General features: G+C 32.0%; 1 protein-coding gene across 2 annotated transcripts in view; it reads right to left on the bottom strand.

Moving 5' to 3' along the window:
• Positions 1-18758, bottom strand: part of LOC126738807 (polycomb group protein Psc-like) — a 274309-nt gene extending 255551 nt beyond the window's left edge. The window contains exons 1-2 of one of the 2 annotated variants that reach the window (XM_050444248.1): positions 18538-18758; positions 18161-18304 (exon numbers count right to left, since the gene is read on the bottom strand). The gene's annotated coding sequence lies outside the window, so the exon portion shown is untranslated. Of the gene's footprint in view, positions 1-18160 lie in introns of both variants that reach the window. The other variant, XM_050444249.1, reaches the window with a different exon arrangement.
• Positions 18759-20164: the final 1406 nt, after the last annotated feature.

The raw sequence follows: 20164 nt of genomic DNA, 5'->3' as shown, positions 1-20164 counted from the left end.
GAGATGCGCTAGAATAAACATCAAATGGATAAAGAAATTACTATAAATTGATATGATATTTTCGAACCATATTATTTACATTCTTGTACATATTATTTGGATGGTTTATTTTTCACAGCGAAGTATCTTTCGGCCCTGATGGAGTAACTTGTTAATTAAATGCTGTCATGGGTTCAGGCAGAATGTAATTCTATTAATTTTAAACTGTATGTGTATTCTTTGAAGGTAAATTAAAGGGTCTTCCGATTCCCTACATTTACTACTACAAACTTTCCCTTGGAACGTTGGCTATCAGCGCTATTTGCACCTTATCCACTGCTCTTCTGAAAAGCGACGTTGTACTAACATTAAACCATTGCCTGAGATTTTTGAGCTATGAAATACGCCTACGACCTGGGTCTCTTTTGCCTTCTATTATAAGCTTTAAAAGTATTTTCTCCGCAAAATAAATTGCCAATCTTGTTTCAAGTGTAATAAATACATTTCTATGAAATATCTCATGATCATCGGACTCCACCTTTAGTTTTGCTGATTACAATCAAGAACGTAAATGTAAAACATATATATTAGAAAACAAAGAGCTTTAATTACTCTTTTTAAAGAACCTCTCACGCTCTATTGAAAACCACTAACCAAATTGCTCATGTTCTCGCCCAAATCTGTCCTGCGAATACATAAAAGTAATCTAAAAAACATGCGCCGCATGTACATGTATATGCACCTTTAGGATGTCAATCAGCATGTCAATATAAATACTCTTATAATATGACGTCACCGGACCTCGCAGTATTAATTTAATTTCAACAAGAGGCAAAAGGCGGCGATTTCTGACTAGTATAAAGTTTGCCCCCCAGCTAAGCGAGAGGGTAACAAATCATACGGACACACATCACACTTTTTGGCACGAGTAATGCACGTTATTTTTCATCAAATGCGTTGATAATTTGGTTCGATACGTCTTAATTTTGATTCGCAGTAAATACGACTGGATAGTTATAGATAAAACTGAGCTAGCCATTGTTGGAGTGTTTATTACAGTATTATTATTTTTTATAGTTTTTTGTGCTCTTTTATAAAAATAGTGTACTTACCACTGGCGGAAATAGAAAATGCATACGTGGCATGTTTGTTACATTCGTCTTTGCCTAGAGTGCCACAATAGCTAGATCTACCTCTCCCTAGGTTGGCACTGTTTCTTTCTGTGGGTAATATAAACTTTCGGCTGCATCAGCAGGTTTATATTAAACTGGGTAAGAATTAATAAAAAACAACTAATTTTCAAACTTTTATTGGCTCTATTTTAAAGCACGATACAGATGTACTAGAAATATTAAGCTTTGGATTCTCTGACCAGATCGGCCCGAAATATTTCGGTTAATATTCGCGTACAAAACGTTCCAGATTGCCGAACTCAGTTCGTTCAGAAGTTTCGTCTTTTCATGTTTTTTTTCTGACGCTAGCAGCTTCAGAATTAATTCGTTGCGATATATTTCAGGGTTTTAAAATTTTACGTGCAGTACATCTTGCATTTAAAAACTAAAAATGGATTTTTTTATTGGTATAATTTTAGAAGAAGAACAGGATGATGATGATGTATCTGCGTTGTTAGCAGTAGGCAATGAAAATATAAAAGTTTTAAAAATGTTCGAGAATAGGAGTAAAGAGGGTGTGTATAAATTGTTAGTATTAAAGCATCTTTCGGATAATGACACAATTAATAATAATAAGTTTTTTGCATATCGCAGCCTAATAACTTTTGGAAGTTAATTCGGAGTTCACAAAAAAATAACTCCCTGCCCCAAAATATGTTTGATCAACAAGGAACTTTGTTATCGGATCCGCAGAGTATTACTGATGCATTTGCAGCTTTCTTTCGGAGCTCATACACGACTTTTAATTCACCTCAAGCCTCTAACTCTAATAATATTCAGACACCGTACCCGGAGTGCATAACCATAACTAGATTTACTGAAAACGAGGTATTAAGTGCTTCAAAAATTATAAAACCCACACCGATAGTTGGACCTGACAAAATACCCGCATTTCTTTTATCAGACTGTAGACATGTTTTTGCAAAACCATTAACAACTCTTTTTAACTTGGCCCTTAAACAAGAATGTTTTCCTGATCTTTGGAAGTCGTCTAAAATTGTTCCCATACATAAAAAGAATGACAAAAACATGGTTGAAAATTACCGGCCTATCACAATAATAAATAACTTCTCCAAATGTTTTGAGCGCGCACTTCATTCTGCTTTATATCCTAAAATAGGGAGTCTTATAAATACTCGACAACATGGATTCATGAAAGGTAGATCTACCACTACAAATTTGATTTCTCTTACAGAATATATCACCGAATCAATAAATGCAAACTCTCAAGTCGATGTTATTTATACAGACTTTTCAAAAGCATTTGACCGACTAGACCACAACATTCTCATTAATAATTTCGACCTATATTATGGATTTTCTTCTTCTTTGTCAAATCTTTTACAGTCCTATCTTACCGAGCGACCACAACACGTGGAATGTTTTGGTCGTAGTTCGGTGCAGATAGTTGCCACTTCCGGAGTCCCACAGGGCTCAATTCTGGGACCACTTCTTTTCAACTCATTCATTAATACAATATCTGACCAACTTGATGTTAATAGCCTGCTGTACGCAGATGACAAAAAACTATATATTAGAATTGACTCTATTTTGGATTGTGAGCAGCTACAAAATAATTTTAGTCTTTTGAATACATGGTGTAAAAATAATAATCTACCCCTTAATGCGGCTAAATGTAATGTTGTCTCATTTGGCTTAAAGAAAAACTTTATTACTTACAACTATACCATAGATGATGTTATTCTGCCTAGATCAACTGAATTTAACGATTTAGGGGTGATCTTTGACAGCTCTTTCTCTTTTCAACCGCATATTTTAGATATTGTCAAGCGCAGTTATAGAATGTTGGGATATATCATCAGGAACTCGCAAAATTTTAATAATGTTCTTAGTCTAAAAATCCTGTACTTTTCTTATGTCAGATCAATATTGGAATATGCATCCCAAGTTTGGTCACCATATTATACAAATCATATTCATGAACTTGAAAATATTCAACGAAAATTTCTCAAATATCTTTGGTACAAGAGTGACGGAGTGTACCCAGAAATTGGTTTCCCACATCAGCGTTTATTGGAAAGATTTTCGTTTGCTTTGCTGGAGGATCGGCGAAAATCCGCTGATTTGCAATTTTTATTTAAGTTGGTAAATAATATTATTGATTCACCAGATATATTGCAGCAACTAAATTTTCATGTGCCTCGCATATCAGCAAGGAATACATCAACTTTTTACCTATCAAGACCTAGAACCAACATTTGTAAATTTTATCCTCTGCGCAGAGCATGTAACATACATGACTCTGTTCTGGATCGGTGTGACATCTTTAATTGCAGTTTGTCGGAAATTAAAAGAGTACACTTTTCCTAGATGTTTTACTTTTAATTTACTTTGTCTATATTTCTTTTAATACCATTTGCTTGTAATTATTGATAATATTGTATTCTTTTTAATTTTCTTAAGATACCTATGTTTTGTAATTTATTGTTGTAATTTTCCCACTCATTAATTGGAATTTATTCTGTGGAGTGGTGTAAATAAATAAATAAATAAATAAATATAACGGAGGATTTTCTTTTCGATTAAGATTTCATACTTTAACGCAGAAAAGTCTAATTTATGGTACTTTTTAAGCACAGATATTTTTCTACTAATATATCAGTATTCAAAAGTAATTTTTTATAGAAATATTGTTGTCTTAACGCGCAGTCGTCTATATAATAACAAACAAATCGGCGAACTGGGCCGTTTAAAATCGTTCAAATCAAAAACTGTTTGATTTCGACGAACTGCTGTCCGCACACCTCCCCGAAATTTCGTTCCGATCTTTTATAAAAACCACTACTATGTACTCCGCATATCCTGGGTTTCACCGGAACCGCTTACGAACTTTTTGTTCCATATCGCCGAAATATTTCGGACCAGATCTGGTCAGAGAAACCAGGCCTTTAGATCTTGCATGGTCCCGACATCAGGATCTCCAGATTTAGGGAACATCAACTCGGACTGGCTGAAGATTCCTTGGGTTTGCGTAACATAAGTTGCTTCCAGGAATATTCTTTTTTTTACAATGTTGCCCTTGCACAAAATCTTTGCTTCTGTCCAATGTATATTCGACCGTAAGTGTGTTCTGCTATTCCTGATCTGGAAACCTCTCCTGTTCGGATCCACTTTCGACGTTCTTTTGTCCTGATTTCCAGTGGTCGCTTTGGCTTGCCTATGTATGCCTCTCCATACCCCCAGGGGTTTTGGTATACGCAGTTCTTGGTGTCCAGTAGGCATTCTCGTTTGATCCTCGATACTGAATCACGTATGGGTGTCTTCGAAGTGAAAGCACTCTTGAAGAATTTGCTGGTAGTTCTCCTGATTTTCTCCAAAGTTCCCTCGATGTACGGAATCGTAATAGTGAACTTTATTACTTTGCTTAGATACCCGTTCTAGTATCAGTCTTTGGTGATGTATTCCCTGTTAGAGTCACCGTTGTTGTTGTATATTGCTGCCTGACAGTACAGGGTTGTACTGATTCCTTATAACTTTCTTAACACGGATGAATTGAAGTTGTAGTGTAGGTAAATTCCTAGTTGTATTAGATTGCGATATTCTGATGTGCTTGTCCATGTTTGCTTGTTCTGTATTGCTTTTGTCCCAAATAATATTTCTACGCAAAACGACTATAAAGCTGTCATATATTAACTACCGCTACCCTACTTATTTAAAAGAATATATATCTTATTCCTTACTTTTTACCTAGTCATTATTATTACCAATATAGTTCAGTATTATTTGTCGTACTTACTTTACGTTAAAATTCTTCTTGCATTTCTGCACAGAATTTCGCACATTTTCTAAAACTTTGCCTAAAAATTAAGAAGCTCTTTAATATTATTACACAGTGACAAAAATGTTTGAGGCACTTTACCTAACATAAAATATTCTGAGAATAATGTCAAACCAGAAGCTGGTTCTTACAGAATTATTTTATAAAACGTTGAACTTTTTTCATAACATATTTTCAAACCACTCTATTGCCTCAATGGTTTATTTTATATTCGATCTGTTACTGCCTGTTAAGGTTGTAACGACTTCACAAAATCCACTACATCAATCAAGTCCAGTATAACGTTTACGCACTGCAGAAAATTGCATGGATACACAAAAAGCCGCGAGGGTAAAACTAAATCTCCAAGTAAATGGGGAAAACACACTACAGAATATCGAGTTTTCGATATCGACACACGCATTTTCCCGACATTACCTCGGGGGGGTAGTAGTTCATGCGTGAAGCTCTTCACTTCATATATAATGCCCGTTCGGGGTGTATTGATAAGGAGAGAAAATACGTGCCGTCATTTGCACGTTTTAGTTTTGTAAATTTCCAAGCGATTTACTCTTTCGAGGAAGGCTCTTTTTACCATATATGTCTCATTTAGGGTTTTATAAAATGGAATCACTGTATAGAGAGAGAATCCCAAGTTCATTGTATACCCGTTAAAAAATGGAGTGGCTCCTTGGGTAGCTCAGTCAGGTAATCAGATTATATTTATTTTATTCATTCTGTAGTTCTCTTCATTGACAGGCAAGACGGTTCGTCGAGAAATTTATAGAGGATAGCGGCATCGGTTTTCAAGAAGTTCATTGTACCTGGGCAGTTTTATGTCTTCATTATTTTTGTTTTACTTCTGCCATTGATTTTGTACCTATGTATATATTTTAATGCAATTCAGATTCTAAAGATTACTGCGTAAAGTACTTCGCTTAAATACTCTCCGGGGTTTATAAATTTTAACGAATCGAACGCTTTACACACATTTTTAACAGACTTACGGCAAGTGGTTTTTGATTTCCGCACTAATATCTTTTCAATAAGAACGATATTTGACATACACAAGTTGCATAAGAAAATAATAAGGTATAGGATCCTGGTTTTAATTAACATATTAAAAGACCTTATTGGGGCGTTCAAAATTTCCATTTAGAAAAAAGGACAATTTTACACACTATAGTTACATCAATAGCTATTTTCTAATACGTAGAGTAAAGTTAGTACTTGCGCACGGTAGTCACTTAGGGTTTATATTTAATTTTACCTAAGTCTTACATACCTACATCTGATATTTGACTTCAAACCTAAATTAGCATATTTACAGAATATGTTTGTTTGGAATACATTTTTTTTGCATGCCTGTTACTGCTAAAGAAATAATGAATATTTTGACTTAAAAAAAATCTTCTGGCTGGGATGGTATTTCTATTAAAGTGTTTTTAATCTTGGCACTGACATCACTGGCCAATTATATTAATGATTCTTTCTTGAGCGGTAACTTTCCTAATCTTCTAAAGAGAGCCATTGTGGTTCCCATACATAAGCAAGGTGAAGACTATCTCCTTGCCGCCTACTCTAACTAAAATTGTGGAGAAACTTATGAAGAAAAGGATGGTAGAATTTTTGGACGCTAATAAAGTTCTTAGTACTTCTCCATTTGTCTTTTAAGCTTCAAAAAAATACCAGTAATGCAGTATTAAACTTGTTGGAAAGACTCTATTTGGGACTTAATGACGGAGAAGCAGCGGCAGTCGTTTTTTGTGATATCGCTCAGGCTTTTGACTGTGTTATGTGTATCGCATGAGTTGTTTTTTCCGAAGCTTGAAGTATATGGGTTTAGAGAGAGTATGCTACAATGGTTTCGGAAAGAAGCCAGTCAATTATCTTTAAGGGTTCCATATCTGATCAGTTGACAATTTCAGCAAGGGTACCACAAGGATCTGTTTTGGGTCCACTTCTTTTTCTTCTTTATGTCAATGACTTACCATCAATGGGAAGATATGGGCAGTCTACCTCTTTTGCTGATGATACCACATTGCTATGGCATGATTTTCTTTTGAAGAAAATGAATAACGACTTATGCAGAATCAAGACTTGGTGTGACTGTAATTATTAGTCATTTAATGTAACTAAAACAAATGTCTTAAATTTTTAGTGTAGACTAGAGAGTGTGCTTTTGAACACAGAGCCTATTTTAAACACAAATGATAACAAGTTTCTGGGTCTAATAATAGATGACAAATTAAAGTTTGATAGACTATTTATCGCTAAAACTTGCTTCGGGTTGCTTTGCAATTACCAGTCAACTTAATAAACAAATATCAAAAAGTGCTTATTTTGCCTTAATTGATTCCCACTTAAGGTATGCTATCTGCTTTTGGGGATGTTGCTCAAGTTGTTTGCTTCATGCATAAAAATATTTGACAACAATTAATTCTCAGAATACTATTGTTACTCGCTCTACATTTAAAACAAACCTTCCTATACCTATCATTCTATTATTTACTTTAGTATAAGAAATTGTTTAAACATCTTCCTATTTCCATTAGCAGGATTTCTAATTATAATCAATTCAAAAGGAAAATATTACTCCGAGGAGCCTATTATAGTGCGAATGATTATTTATTAGAGAATATTTAGCTGTATTGTATTTACATTTATAAGTTTTAGTTATGTAGTAGATTATTATAATTTATAATGGTAAAGCTTTGTCTACAAGAATTTGGTATTCCTCAGATAATAAAGCATATTTGGACTTTGACTATTTCATTTATCCTGAAACAATTAAGACACAGTAGCGCTAATATAAAACATCATTAAATCAAGCGCTTATATATTTCACTGCAATCTATGTGATCGATAAAAGATACAATTAAAAATACAATAAATAGCAATTTAATACCATTTAGGTATAAAATGTTGTATACCCCACCCTAGCAGCGCTCAATTTTAACATTGTTTTATAGTCCCGGATTCAAATCCACCCATAAAATACAGGGTGTTCCATTTTTTTTTTTAATTAAATTTACGGGAATCCCCATTTTACAAAATAAATGTACATAATAGATAACTTAACCTAGTGAGTTGATACAATGTAAATAAATATATATATATTTAAGGACTGAGTTGACACCATTACAGCCATAGTCTGCTCAGGCTATTCTTAAAAACGGACAGTGAACTACTACATAAATCAATGTTATGAGCGTTTAAGACACTCAGAGATCTATCGATAGGAGAATGACGGCCATATTCAGTTCTGTGCATAGGAACATGATAAAGGTCAAAATTGCGTAGAGGTCTATTTGGAACATTGAGACCCACTTTAGAAAGAACGTCAGGAGCATTAATCATGCCATTAACCAGCTTAAAGACAAAACAAAGATCAGCGTTGACACGCCTTTTGGGCAATGTATCCAGGTTAAATCTTACTCTCATGTCCTCAGGATGGTATTTGTCAAAGCTAATGCCCATTCTAAATGCAGCACACCGTAAAAATCCATCTTGCACTCTCTTAATCATATCTATTGAATTCTGATATAGAGGAGACCACACTACTGAAGAGAATTCAAGATTAGATCTAACCAGTAAGACATAAAGGAGTCTATAGGCTTGCAGAGAGAGATGTGAACTAGGATACCTGTTTACAGCACCCAACACTCTTAGTCCCTTTAAAGTTATTTTAGAGATGTGATGCTCAAACAAAACAAATCTCAGATGCTCATCGAACCACACACCCAAATCTTTGACTACATTCACATACTGCAAGGACTTACCAAGGATACTTTATGTAGAATTGAATCTCTTCGAACCTCTATGAAATAATATGTAGCAACACTTGGAAATATTGAGCCTCAATCTGTTCATCACTGACCGCTCACACAAAGCATCAAGGTCTTCCTGAAGTTTGACTATATCATTCACCTGCTTAATCTGCATTTAGAGCTTCAGGTCATCAGCAAACATACTTACAGAACTATGATTGATCACATTAACAATATCATTCACTAATAGATTGAAGAGCAGATGGGCACAGTGAGATCCCTGAGGAACCCCTGAGACTACATTAGTAGGTGCAGAAGTACAGCCATGCACCTTCACACTCTGAGTTCTTCCTATCAGGAAACTCTTTAGCTATTTTAAGAGGGAGTCATGAAAACCAGCACTTTCCAACGTGGTCCGCAAGAGACCAAAGTTCGCCCTGTCGAAGGCCTTGGAGAAGTCGGTATAGACCCCATCAGTCTGAACTCCCCTCTCCAAAGCCCCCAACAGATCACACTCGTATTGATCCAAACTGCTGGTTGTGGATTTCCCAGAAGAGAATCCTGACTGTTTTTCACTAATGATTCATTTGCATTGCTATGTTAGCTGACCGCAAACCAAACTATCAAACAATTTGGCCAATGAGTTTTGAATACATACGATAATTGTCAATATCCCCCCTATTGCCAGCCTTAAATATTGGCATTAATATAATTTAGTTAATTAATTAAATTAGCATATAATTTAAATTAAGCAACTTATTTCCTTGTAAAAACTGTAATAATTTAAACCTAATTTTTGAACTCTCTCTATAAAGTAGTAACTTTTTTACAAATAAAATGTAAAATTTGATAATTTATTTGATTTCATGCTTAGGCACAGTAACACTTAATAAAACCTACCTTTATTTATGATGTAGAATCAAAAAATCAAATAACAAATAGGGTATTAATAATAATAATAATAATAATGTCTTTATTAAAATTTACAACTGGTAAATTCTAAATGGCGAAGTTGAAGCTTACTTCCTAGCTTAACCATACAAATCAGCTTGAGGTTAGATATTACAAAGAATTTCAAAATGTATCTTAAATAATTGCACAGTTACAAAATATTTAAGTTCTAACTGCCTATATGCACAACCGATTAACATTACAACGTTTGATAACCACACAGACTTATGAAATTTACAACAAGTTAAAGAATAGATATTTAACAACACTCTAGGCTAACAGAGATCAGTAATATAACTGCTTATCTTTCGTCTAAATATAGAAGGTGAAATATATTTTAACTCAGGAGGAATTTTATTATATTGCAGATGAATACAGTAACTAAAGCTCCTCTCAAATAAAACAGTTTTATGAAGAGGAGGTGTAATAAAATGCTTATTTCTTAAGTCCAAAACATGAGCATCATATCTAAACTTAATTTTCTGATAAAGGTAATTAGGACATTTTTTAAAGACAATTTTATTAAAGAGAACAAGACTATGTAGTAACATCCTTTCACTCATATTTAGCCATCTCATCAAGTGTAACTCACTACTCACACCTCTATCAAATTTTCTCATTCCATTAATTAGCCTTACACAACAATTTTGAATGTACTGTATTCTTTTTATATCACTTATCAAAAGGCAAGGGCCATACAAAACATCACAGTAAGTGAAATGGGACAATACAAGACTGTCACATAAAACTTTTTTTAGTTCCTTATTAAGGAGCTGCCTCTGACTATAAAGTAGCTTAAGGTTAATAAAAGCTTTTTTAATGCATTGATCAATGTGCTATTAAAGAAACGAAACTTTGATACGTTTCTGCACTTTGAAACACCCTGATGCATGTCATGAAAATAATTATAAAATATGCTTCTGGGATGCCTCTGATAATCTCCATTTTTTTTTCCCTATAGTGTAGCCAAAATATTCCATATAGTATATCGTGAATAACCCTGTATATTTCTATACTGTATACATGTATAACCCTGTATACTGTAGATAAAAAACGAGTTTTAAATATGTTTCAATGATCGCATTGTTGTAGTTCAATCAAAAAAATAGTTGGAAATTATCAACCCGAGGGTCAACTGATGTATAAACTTATCATAAGCTGTAAATATATAATAAACTTATAAAGCTTCCTAAATCTAATTTTATGTTTTAAAAATGATTTACTTAAGGTGTGACAGTCATGAGAAATGATATCCATAATAATACCACATCAAAACTGAAATCAGGTAGCTACCAAAAGAACTGTAACAACATAGGTCAATGTCATGTTTATCAAAGGTCTATAATAGAAAAAAATAAAGAGAAAACATAAGGAAATAAACTAATAATTTCTGTTGTTCAATTAACAACCATTTAATTAAAACTATTTATGTACCAGGCACTTTCTTTTGTGAAATATGTATAGACATGCCAAGGTTTATTATAAATTATCTAAAATTGTCTGGGAGAGTATTATTTAAATGAACTCTGCAATAAAATACTTATTATAAGGTATAAAATCAAATTTAAAGAAAACAGAAATTAAAGAGTTAATTTAATTAATATTTACTATAAAATGATAATTATTAATAATTGTGTCTCTATACAAATACAAATGTGATAAATGTAGATAATAAAAATAATTGGCCCAGTCATGCATGCAAAAAAATTTCTCAACCCATATAGAGTATATTTTGAGTTATTCATGTTTAAAGTTTTGGTTTAATTATAAATTACCTATGGTTTTATGACAGAATTAAACAAAAATATCTAATTAATGTTAGATAATTGATTATATCTTTAAATATAATGAATGAAATAGTGCTCCTTTACTAAAAATGTAAATGCAACTAAGTAGACTGTAAGGTATATGAAATTATAATTAAGTTTCTTCAAAACTTGTTGTTTTTCAAAATATTTTGAAGTTTGCCTTAACAAATTGTGTTAAAAAGTTTCCACAAAATAAAGTATGCCCCTTTTTCTATTGTCTGGTAAAATATGTCACTGTTTAATGATTTGTATGTTATTGATAATAGATATTTAAAATATGAAATGGAGAAGAATCCTATTTCCTTAAAAACCCTTTTGAAACACCTTTATCATCACCCCTAAATACTACATAGTTTACTATAGACCTCTCAGGTTTAGCATTTTATTTATATGCCCTAGGGAAACATGCAAATTAACCTTTATTTTGACCCCTACCCTTGCATGTTATCGAAGGCCTTTAAAGTATTTTCTTATGATTTTAGAACATTTACTTTGTTTTACTGCAATGAGAGCATCATAACTGCTGTTCAACATTTTCCAAAGTAGCAGTTAACCATGGTGGACAAAGATGTCAATGTACAGTGACCCAATGATCCAACCTCTCACTTAAATTCTAAAATTTTATGCATTATAATTTAATACAATTATTTACAAAGCTATATAACCTTATCTTTGGGTAACGACATGGTAAAGTAATAGTTTGATGTAAATTTTAGTTTCAAAGTCAAAATGTGCTTTACTATTTTAAACCATTTTGTCATAAATATTTAGACAGTGTGCTCTGTATCATTTCCAGCAAGCATTTCATAGAATTTTGTATTATGTCTTCATAAAATCTGTTATATATTTACATGTTTTTTTGTTATCAAGAACATTATACCTCTACTGCAATAATAAATACGTTTGTACTGTATTGACAAACTGACAAAAGCCTAGCAGTGGGTTTTCTTACCAACATAGGAAAAAAGGTTCCCACGAATATTAGTCTAAAAAAGCTTTTTTCCATGAAAAATAATATAATAACTAATACTACTATTCACTTTCTATCTAGAATAGAATTTCGTCATTGGTGCCGTTAACTTTTTGTGATTTGGTACTAGGTTCACTTTAAGTTTCAGATTACCCATACCAAACAGTGAGTAACTAAAAAAGTCATTTGTTTATATGGGTGGGAAAATTTTCAACCACCTTCCGACCGAATTTTCATTGCATACCTAATTGTAATTTCATTGTAAATTATATAACACTGATCTCTTGTATGATAATACTGTCTTTAATATTCAAAAATTGTATATTCTAACAACCTGTATCTATACACATAAAAAAAATAAAAATAATCCATTCTCATCGGACAAGAATAAATGTTAGTAGTCATTTAGTACTGCTAGTAGGTCACAAAACTTTAAACCTAAAATCTTTTAATTACTTAGCTCCACAACTATATAATGTGCTACTTAAACCAATTAGAAATATAACACAAGTTATAATTTCTAGAGCAATAACCAATTTCTGTTTTACCAATCTTGGCCAAAATATTTGAATTAATAGTGCATGCGATTATAGCCTCAGTACCATCTAGTTTTTGGAAAAATCATGGAACAGCCACAGCCCTGACAAAAGTAGCTTCGAAGATAACAATTAATATGGACTTCTTTTGTATTTCTTACCTGGTACTCATAGATTTCAGTAAAGCTTTTGACCTCATAAATCATGAAAGGCTGAATTTTTTCAGTTTTTCAGTGAACATTTGCAAATGGTTCTAAATTTGTTTCTAATTGTGGAACTTGGATAGAGCAAAATCTGAATCTGTTGTTGGTTATGGAGTTCACAAGGGTAGTATCCTTGGACCGTTATTATTTAGAATCTACACTATTGGTGGACCACTACTGCTCTATAATCAAAAGTAGTATAATATAGCATATAATATAATTATATACTTAGTAGTATAATATAGCATAATATCAAAAGTGGTGTCCTTTGCCGATGACACAAATGCTCTCACAGTGTCACTCTTACACAAATGCAAGAGTGACACCCTGGTCCAGTTATGTGAGATGGTGCAGGGAGCAGCCACAGGGCTGGGTTCCTGGTTTAATTCAAATAAACTCAAGCTAAATGTTGGCAAGACTGAGCAAATTTTGTTCTTTTTAAGACACACTGAAGACAAGGGTGTTAAATCTAATAGAGTGAGATTTCTGGGTGTTTACTTGGATCTTGTAGATAAAAATGTTTTGCTAATGGTTTTTTATTCTTTAATACAGTCAGCATGCAATTATGCTTTATTGGCTTAGTGTCATGCTCCACAAGTAGAGAGGGTTTTTGGACTGGAAAGATAGGCTTTGCGAGTTGTCAAGGGACTTGGGTATAGGGAGGATGTAAGGGATTCATTTCAGAAACTAAAAATACCTACCTTGCCATCTAGACAGTCGTGTAGACCACTGTTCCTTAATAATTCTGTCCTAATATTGTATTGCATTTTAATTCCGGAGACTGTGTGCCTTGTTCACAAAAAATTCAGAGGGGGACTGTATTTTACTACCAGCCGTATAATATAAGACAGATTTTTTTGCTACCTTTACCTCTACCAAGATCTGAGCAAGTGAAAAAGTCCATAATTTATAAGAGAAAAAAACAATTTAATCATTTTACCCTCTCATTAAGAAAACAACACTGTGCAAGGAAATTTCGAAAAACATTAAAGAAACTATTATTAACAAACTCATGTCATTCCATGCAGGAATATTTTAATGACTCTCTCAATTAGTTAATAGGTTTGAATGCATCTATGATGCTTTTTTTTGTAGTTTTGTTCAAATGTTTTTTATGTTATTCGATTTAAACTTTTTTATGTTCTACATTGGTTTAAATTAAGTTTACTCTCTATTATTTTATATGCAACTTAAAAGTAAAAGAATAATAAATGTGCTTTGCATATTGACTAACTTAGAAATTAAGATAGATTAGAAATTAAGGATTAAGAGATAAGGCTTTGTACACAACATTATTTTGTTACTTACAAATAAAGCTACTTTTTGACTTTGACTTTAGACATATTTTTGAATACCTCCTCTATACAAAAAGAACCTTAAACAGGTACAACCAAGTATTGCAATTACATTCTTATAACACAGACAAGCCGAGAACCTACACTTGCCCTTTCTTAGGTTCAAAAATATCCACTTTGTACTATGCAACCACATTCTTTAACAAACTGCCTCAGTTAAAAACTACTACAAAAACAATTTATTTCAACAGTTAAAGAAATGTTGTCTGAAAATGGGTTGATCTATAGATTTGATGAATTTTTGCATGCTAATGTTTAACATAAAAATCAATTAAAGCCTCATTTGTTGTGTTAAATGTCCAACCTCTTGTCAGCATTGTGTATGTATATGTATCTCTGTGATTTAATTTAGAATTTTTTTTAACTCAATTTTAAGCTCATACATAATATTTTAATTTTAGCATTTACCTTTCTTAATTTTATATAAATATTTGTCATGACGATTGTAAGATTTTTATTATCAGAAACATGAATAAACTTCACTTAGTTTTTGAATTTGAATACTAATATTCTGGATCCACCATCTATGAGGAAAACAAATTCTACTAGGAATATTCTATAGGAAATTCTAAAGGAATTATTCTAAAATGTAAATGATGAAAATAATTTAAAAGTAAAATATTTTTTTCTATAAAATCATTGATGAACTGAAATTATCTATATAAAATATTCTATTTTCATGCACTAGATAAATTTCTTAAAATTTTGGATAAAATCTAATTGGTCCATTGCATTTTTTTTAAAGCCTTGTGATGATGCCACCAGTGAGAAATCACATCAAATATGCTTTATTGTTTTTCAACATTAAGTTATAAACAAAGCAAAAATATAATAATGCAGAAAAAAAATATAATGATACAGTTAAGAACAAAATATCATGGATACAGTAAAAAAGAAACAAAAATTGCTAAAAAAAATAAAAGCAAAAAATATAATATTACACCTAAGAAGAAAATTTCACGGATACAGTAACGAAAAACAAAAGTCACTAAAAAAAGGTTTTTAGTATAAAGTAACAATATGTCAACCAAAAACAAATGTATTAATAATGGACAATAATATATAAATTTTAAAATGGAGGTAGGTTAAAAGATCCCATAAACAAAAACCATTTAACAAAAAAAAAAATTATGTCAAATATTCAAGACTTGTAACATCTCCACAAAACTCTTCCAGGCAGTAATTTTTTTAAATTAATAAATCTTTCACAGAACTGCTTGCTACGCATGACTTTGCATTCCAGGGGCGAGTGATTATACATTTTAATACCCTTATATATGATGGAGTATTTTGTTGGTGCATAGACGTAGATTGGTAGTATTAAATCTTGTTGGGCTCATTAGTACTCTTGTATTTTTTATGAATCATTTCTACCATCATCAGTATGAAAGTACAAGTGAAAGTGAGTATTCGCTCCTTAACAAATAGTGGCCTGCAGTGGTCTCTAAAGCCTACTGCACACAAATATCTCACAGCATGCTTCTGTAAGACAAAAAGTGATTGAACCAGACCCTGCCCAGCAAAGCCCCAAAATTAAATTCCATATCTTAAGTGGGACTCTACTTGGGCAAAGTACACACTTCTAGTCACCTCTATAACAACCTCAATGCATAACAAGCAGAGGCAATCTTCCCCTTCAAAGCAACAATGTGGGTCTTAAATTTCAATTTTGAGTCAAGAAAAACTCATAGAAATGTGGAGCAACCTCTATTCATTATAGGCTCCCCATACAATGAAGGATTTGTAGTAATACCCTTAAATGTCACAATATTTATGTTGGAAATATTAAAAGAAAGCTTGTTTGCATCACACCAATTTTTAATAAGTTTAATATCATTGTTTATTGTTTCTGCCAATGTAATGTTCCTTGTAAATTGTTCCTAGCCACAGAATAGTAGTGTCATCAGCAAATAATGTAAAGGATCCATTAATACTGATAGATGCTAGGTTGTGAATGTAAATGAGAAACAATAAAGGGCCAAGAACCAATCCTTGAGGAACCCCCTTGACCGATATTCTGCACAGATGAAGTACTGTGTTGGCCCTTAACCACCTGTCTTCTATTTGCTAGATATGACTCAAGCCTCATCAAAGCACAGCCTCTAAATCCATAGCAAGGTAGCTTTTGCAGCAATATTTTATGATCCACACAATCAAAGGCCTTGGAAAAATCACAAAATACTGAAGAACACAGAAATATTATGATAACACAGAGACATGCAAGGAGTATACATTTAGGATCTATTATATAACATTAGGATTAAATCACTGATGCATCTTTAGATATTTTAAAAATATATTGATTTAAAACATTTTTTTATTATAGATATTTAATAAAAACTTATCAGCATAACCTAATTTTATTTTTATTCAGAAGAGATACCTACTTTGATTTAAAAAAAAAAATTATATTTATTACTAATATTTACCTACCTAAAACAGCTTATAACTTATATTTTTTTAAATTACTCTTTTCTTTAAATCTTTACATTGCATTGTTCCTTAATTTCATTTTAATAGAAATATCAAAATTCCACCAAATTATAAATTGTTTTTTTTTTGTGACCCAAAAATATTTTATGCTTCTTGCTAAGTGAGTTGGATCTGGGGCAAATAAAACTCAGGTTTTAGATTATAATACTGCCAACGTTTCCACCTATATTAGACCATCCTTAGGGTAAAAAACCTTTTATCTATAAACATTATACTTTACAGTCAATTAACATTTTACATTACATTAGTTGGTTCTACTTCTTTTTACAGTGAAGCAAAAAGACCATTAAACATTATAAGCATGTTTTGAGATTCACTATAGGCTTTTTATGATTGGAATTCTAATTAAAAATTGAATTTTAAAAAGTATTTAAAAAAAATGGATTTTTGTTTATTTTGCAAAAGTCTTCCTAATTAAAATTAAAAGAAAGAAATAAATGATTAAAAAGAACATTTTTAATAGAGATTTTTAATTATTCATTTTTGTTCTGTAGTTTATGTTCTAAATATAACAAAAATCTAAAATCCAATTAAAAAAGTATCAATTTTTAGAAATCTCAATGTAGGTACCTACTCAATATTAAAAAAGTAAAAACATTCAAGGGATATTGCAGGTATGTTTATTAAATTACAAGAATTACTCTCTAGATTCTCAGGAATTAAATAAAAATACAATGAGGCAACCTTCAATATTTATGTTCCTTTGTTTTTCTTAATATTTCATTAAACTTAAAAATGTAAATGATAATCAATAATTTATTTTTATGAATAAACTAGCAAGTTTACATTTAAAGCATGTCATAAGGTAATAGGTATCCCATTACAAAACCAAAAAAAAAAAACTCATGGACCAGTATTTAAGTACAACACCAGCACTACTTATAATTAATTATATACCTATTAGAAGCCTTTAATGCAATGTAAATATCTACCTACTGTGATGGGTAAATTGTATTAATTTTACATGTAAATAATATAATTGCATGCAGGTTTAGTAACTAATTATTATATTATATTAAATATAAGCTTGTGGTTTGTCATGTTAGCATTCTGACAGCATTCAACTGTTACGAAAATAATTCTGGCGAAAAACGGTAATAAAACTAAAAGTAAAAGCCTTAAAGCCCAAACAAGAGATTATTTACCTGCCTCTGCTATTAGAATTCCGTTTTATTACACATAATCCTCAAAATGTTGGTATATTCCACAGAGAAAACACATTAAACACATAAAGCACTTTCTTGTTTTTTTTTTTCACTGCTGTCACATCGTATCACCACCAGAGCCCACTATTAATAAATTATTTAATTGATTATTAAATAAATAAAGGAATTAATTTTTGTTTCTATTAATTATTGATAAAAATGATTTGCTAGTGTTTTCACTTTACTACAAACAAATACATTTAAACGGGGCTCTAATATAAACAACAAACAATTGAATAAAAAAAACAAAAGCGACTAATTTAAACAGGGCCCGCTTCGTAAACTATACAAATTTAAAGCTTATCGAGAGACATAACCTCTAAACCGGACACATTTTACCGGTTTTTCGCGTATTTCTGAGACTGTTGACAGTTAAAATGTATGAAACTCTATATAGAACGGACACCTTATCGGATCCCGACGGTCCTCACGGTAATTTTCCATGTCGTTCAAACAAGAAAACGCGATTTTTCCACGGCGTACGGACGGATCCACTAAAGCACTCTCCGATCTCGTGCGGCAGACTGATGCGTTTTGTTCACAGCTGTGCGACAGAGAAGGAAAGAATACATAGACCGGCTATGTATTTATTTTCCCCCTTATATATTTCAGGTATATAAACCGTTCTACGGCCGGGTCGTATTCTGCCAGCTTTTGTCGGATATAACGAGTCTCGAGTACTCTCAGTTAAAATTTCTATATTTTATTGCAGCTGATGCATTAATGGGCCATTTGGGCTTATGGGATTTTCGGGTGGTTTTTTAGTCACCTATAATAATTATTCTGCAAGATTCTCCAAGAGAACAACTCACCTAAATGTAAACATGAATAATGAATATAATATATAGAGTAATTAAAAGTATAAGAGGGTTCAATCCCATAGTAACAAGTAGGCACCATCTTTACCCTAAACTCGATTGCAGCATCACGGATGCGGTCTAACCGAACTAAAATAATTGACATTTGTCACAGTCGGTAAAGTAGTCTACTGTAATACCGATCCGTCAATGAAATTCGTCGCGAAATTTAAAATTATTGACCCATTAAATCAATTACATTGCATTAGAATACATTGCAAGTGTATTCATTTAATTTTTGAAGAGGCTAAGAGTGATAATGTATGTAAAGTCCAGTTCAGAGATCTATTAGAATCTTTGATGTGTCGCAGATGCCGCAGTAACTAGTCCGTGCGCCTATGTCGTATTTATTGTCGCACGATATACATGTTTAAATGGAAAAACTTTCTATTGTTTATCTATGAAATCATTTTAAATATATGTAAAACCCCATGTTTTATAGTATTTTTTATTTTTCTTTCGAAAATGTCAATTTTTAGAAAGAAAATAATATCACAAGAAAATAATATAAAAAAATTTGACCGCGGACTAAAATCCAAGCATCTTACAAAATATTTTAAACACTCCCAGCACTCACAGACTTGTCACCTCTTTTTAGCCAGTCTATTAAACAAAGATAAAACATCTGCGTTCTGGCGATTCCTACTTTAGGCTGTGCAAGTAATTGTGTATCTCTCTCTATCCCACTGATTTTGAGAATTACGGGGCCGTACCCAGATAAATTTATGGGCTGTTTTTGTATTACTTTTGACGTATTTTTAAAGAAATCTTTAAGGATGGGTCTATCACCTTTAATAGTTGGGAGGGAGGTCAGGTGAGATCATTATTATTTGATGGGTTTTGCTGGTTTTCTTTTTTTCCCTTTTATGAAAGTGGTGAATTTAGAATTTAACCTGTATTCGTCCAAATTTTTTGCAGTTTTTACTGTGAGAAAGTGTGTTTTTTTATTTGTGTTTGTGGATTTGTTTTAGTATTATAACTTCTTCCACCATTCTCTGGGAAAAACCCTTTTTTGCTATAGTAAGAAAAACACTGTTTTTATTAAGAAAATAAGTCTAAAATTTTGTCTTTTACAGCTTAGTTCCTT

The sequence above is a fragment of the Anthonomus grandis genome, chromosome 7 (assembly GCF_022605725.1).
Source record: "Anthonomus grandis grandis chromosome 7, icAntGran1.3, whole genome shotgun sequence".
Classification (NCBI taxonomy): Eukaryota; Metazoa; Arthropoda; class Insecta; order Coleoptera; family Curculionidae; genus Anthonomus; species Anthonomus grandis.
The sequence above is the reverse complement of the archived record's forward strand: the minus strand, read 5'-3'. Positions and strand labels throughout refer to the sequence as shown.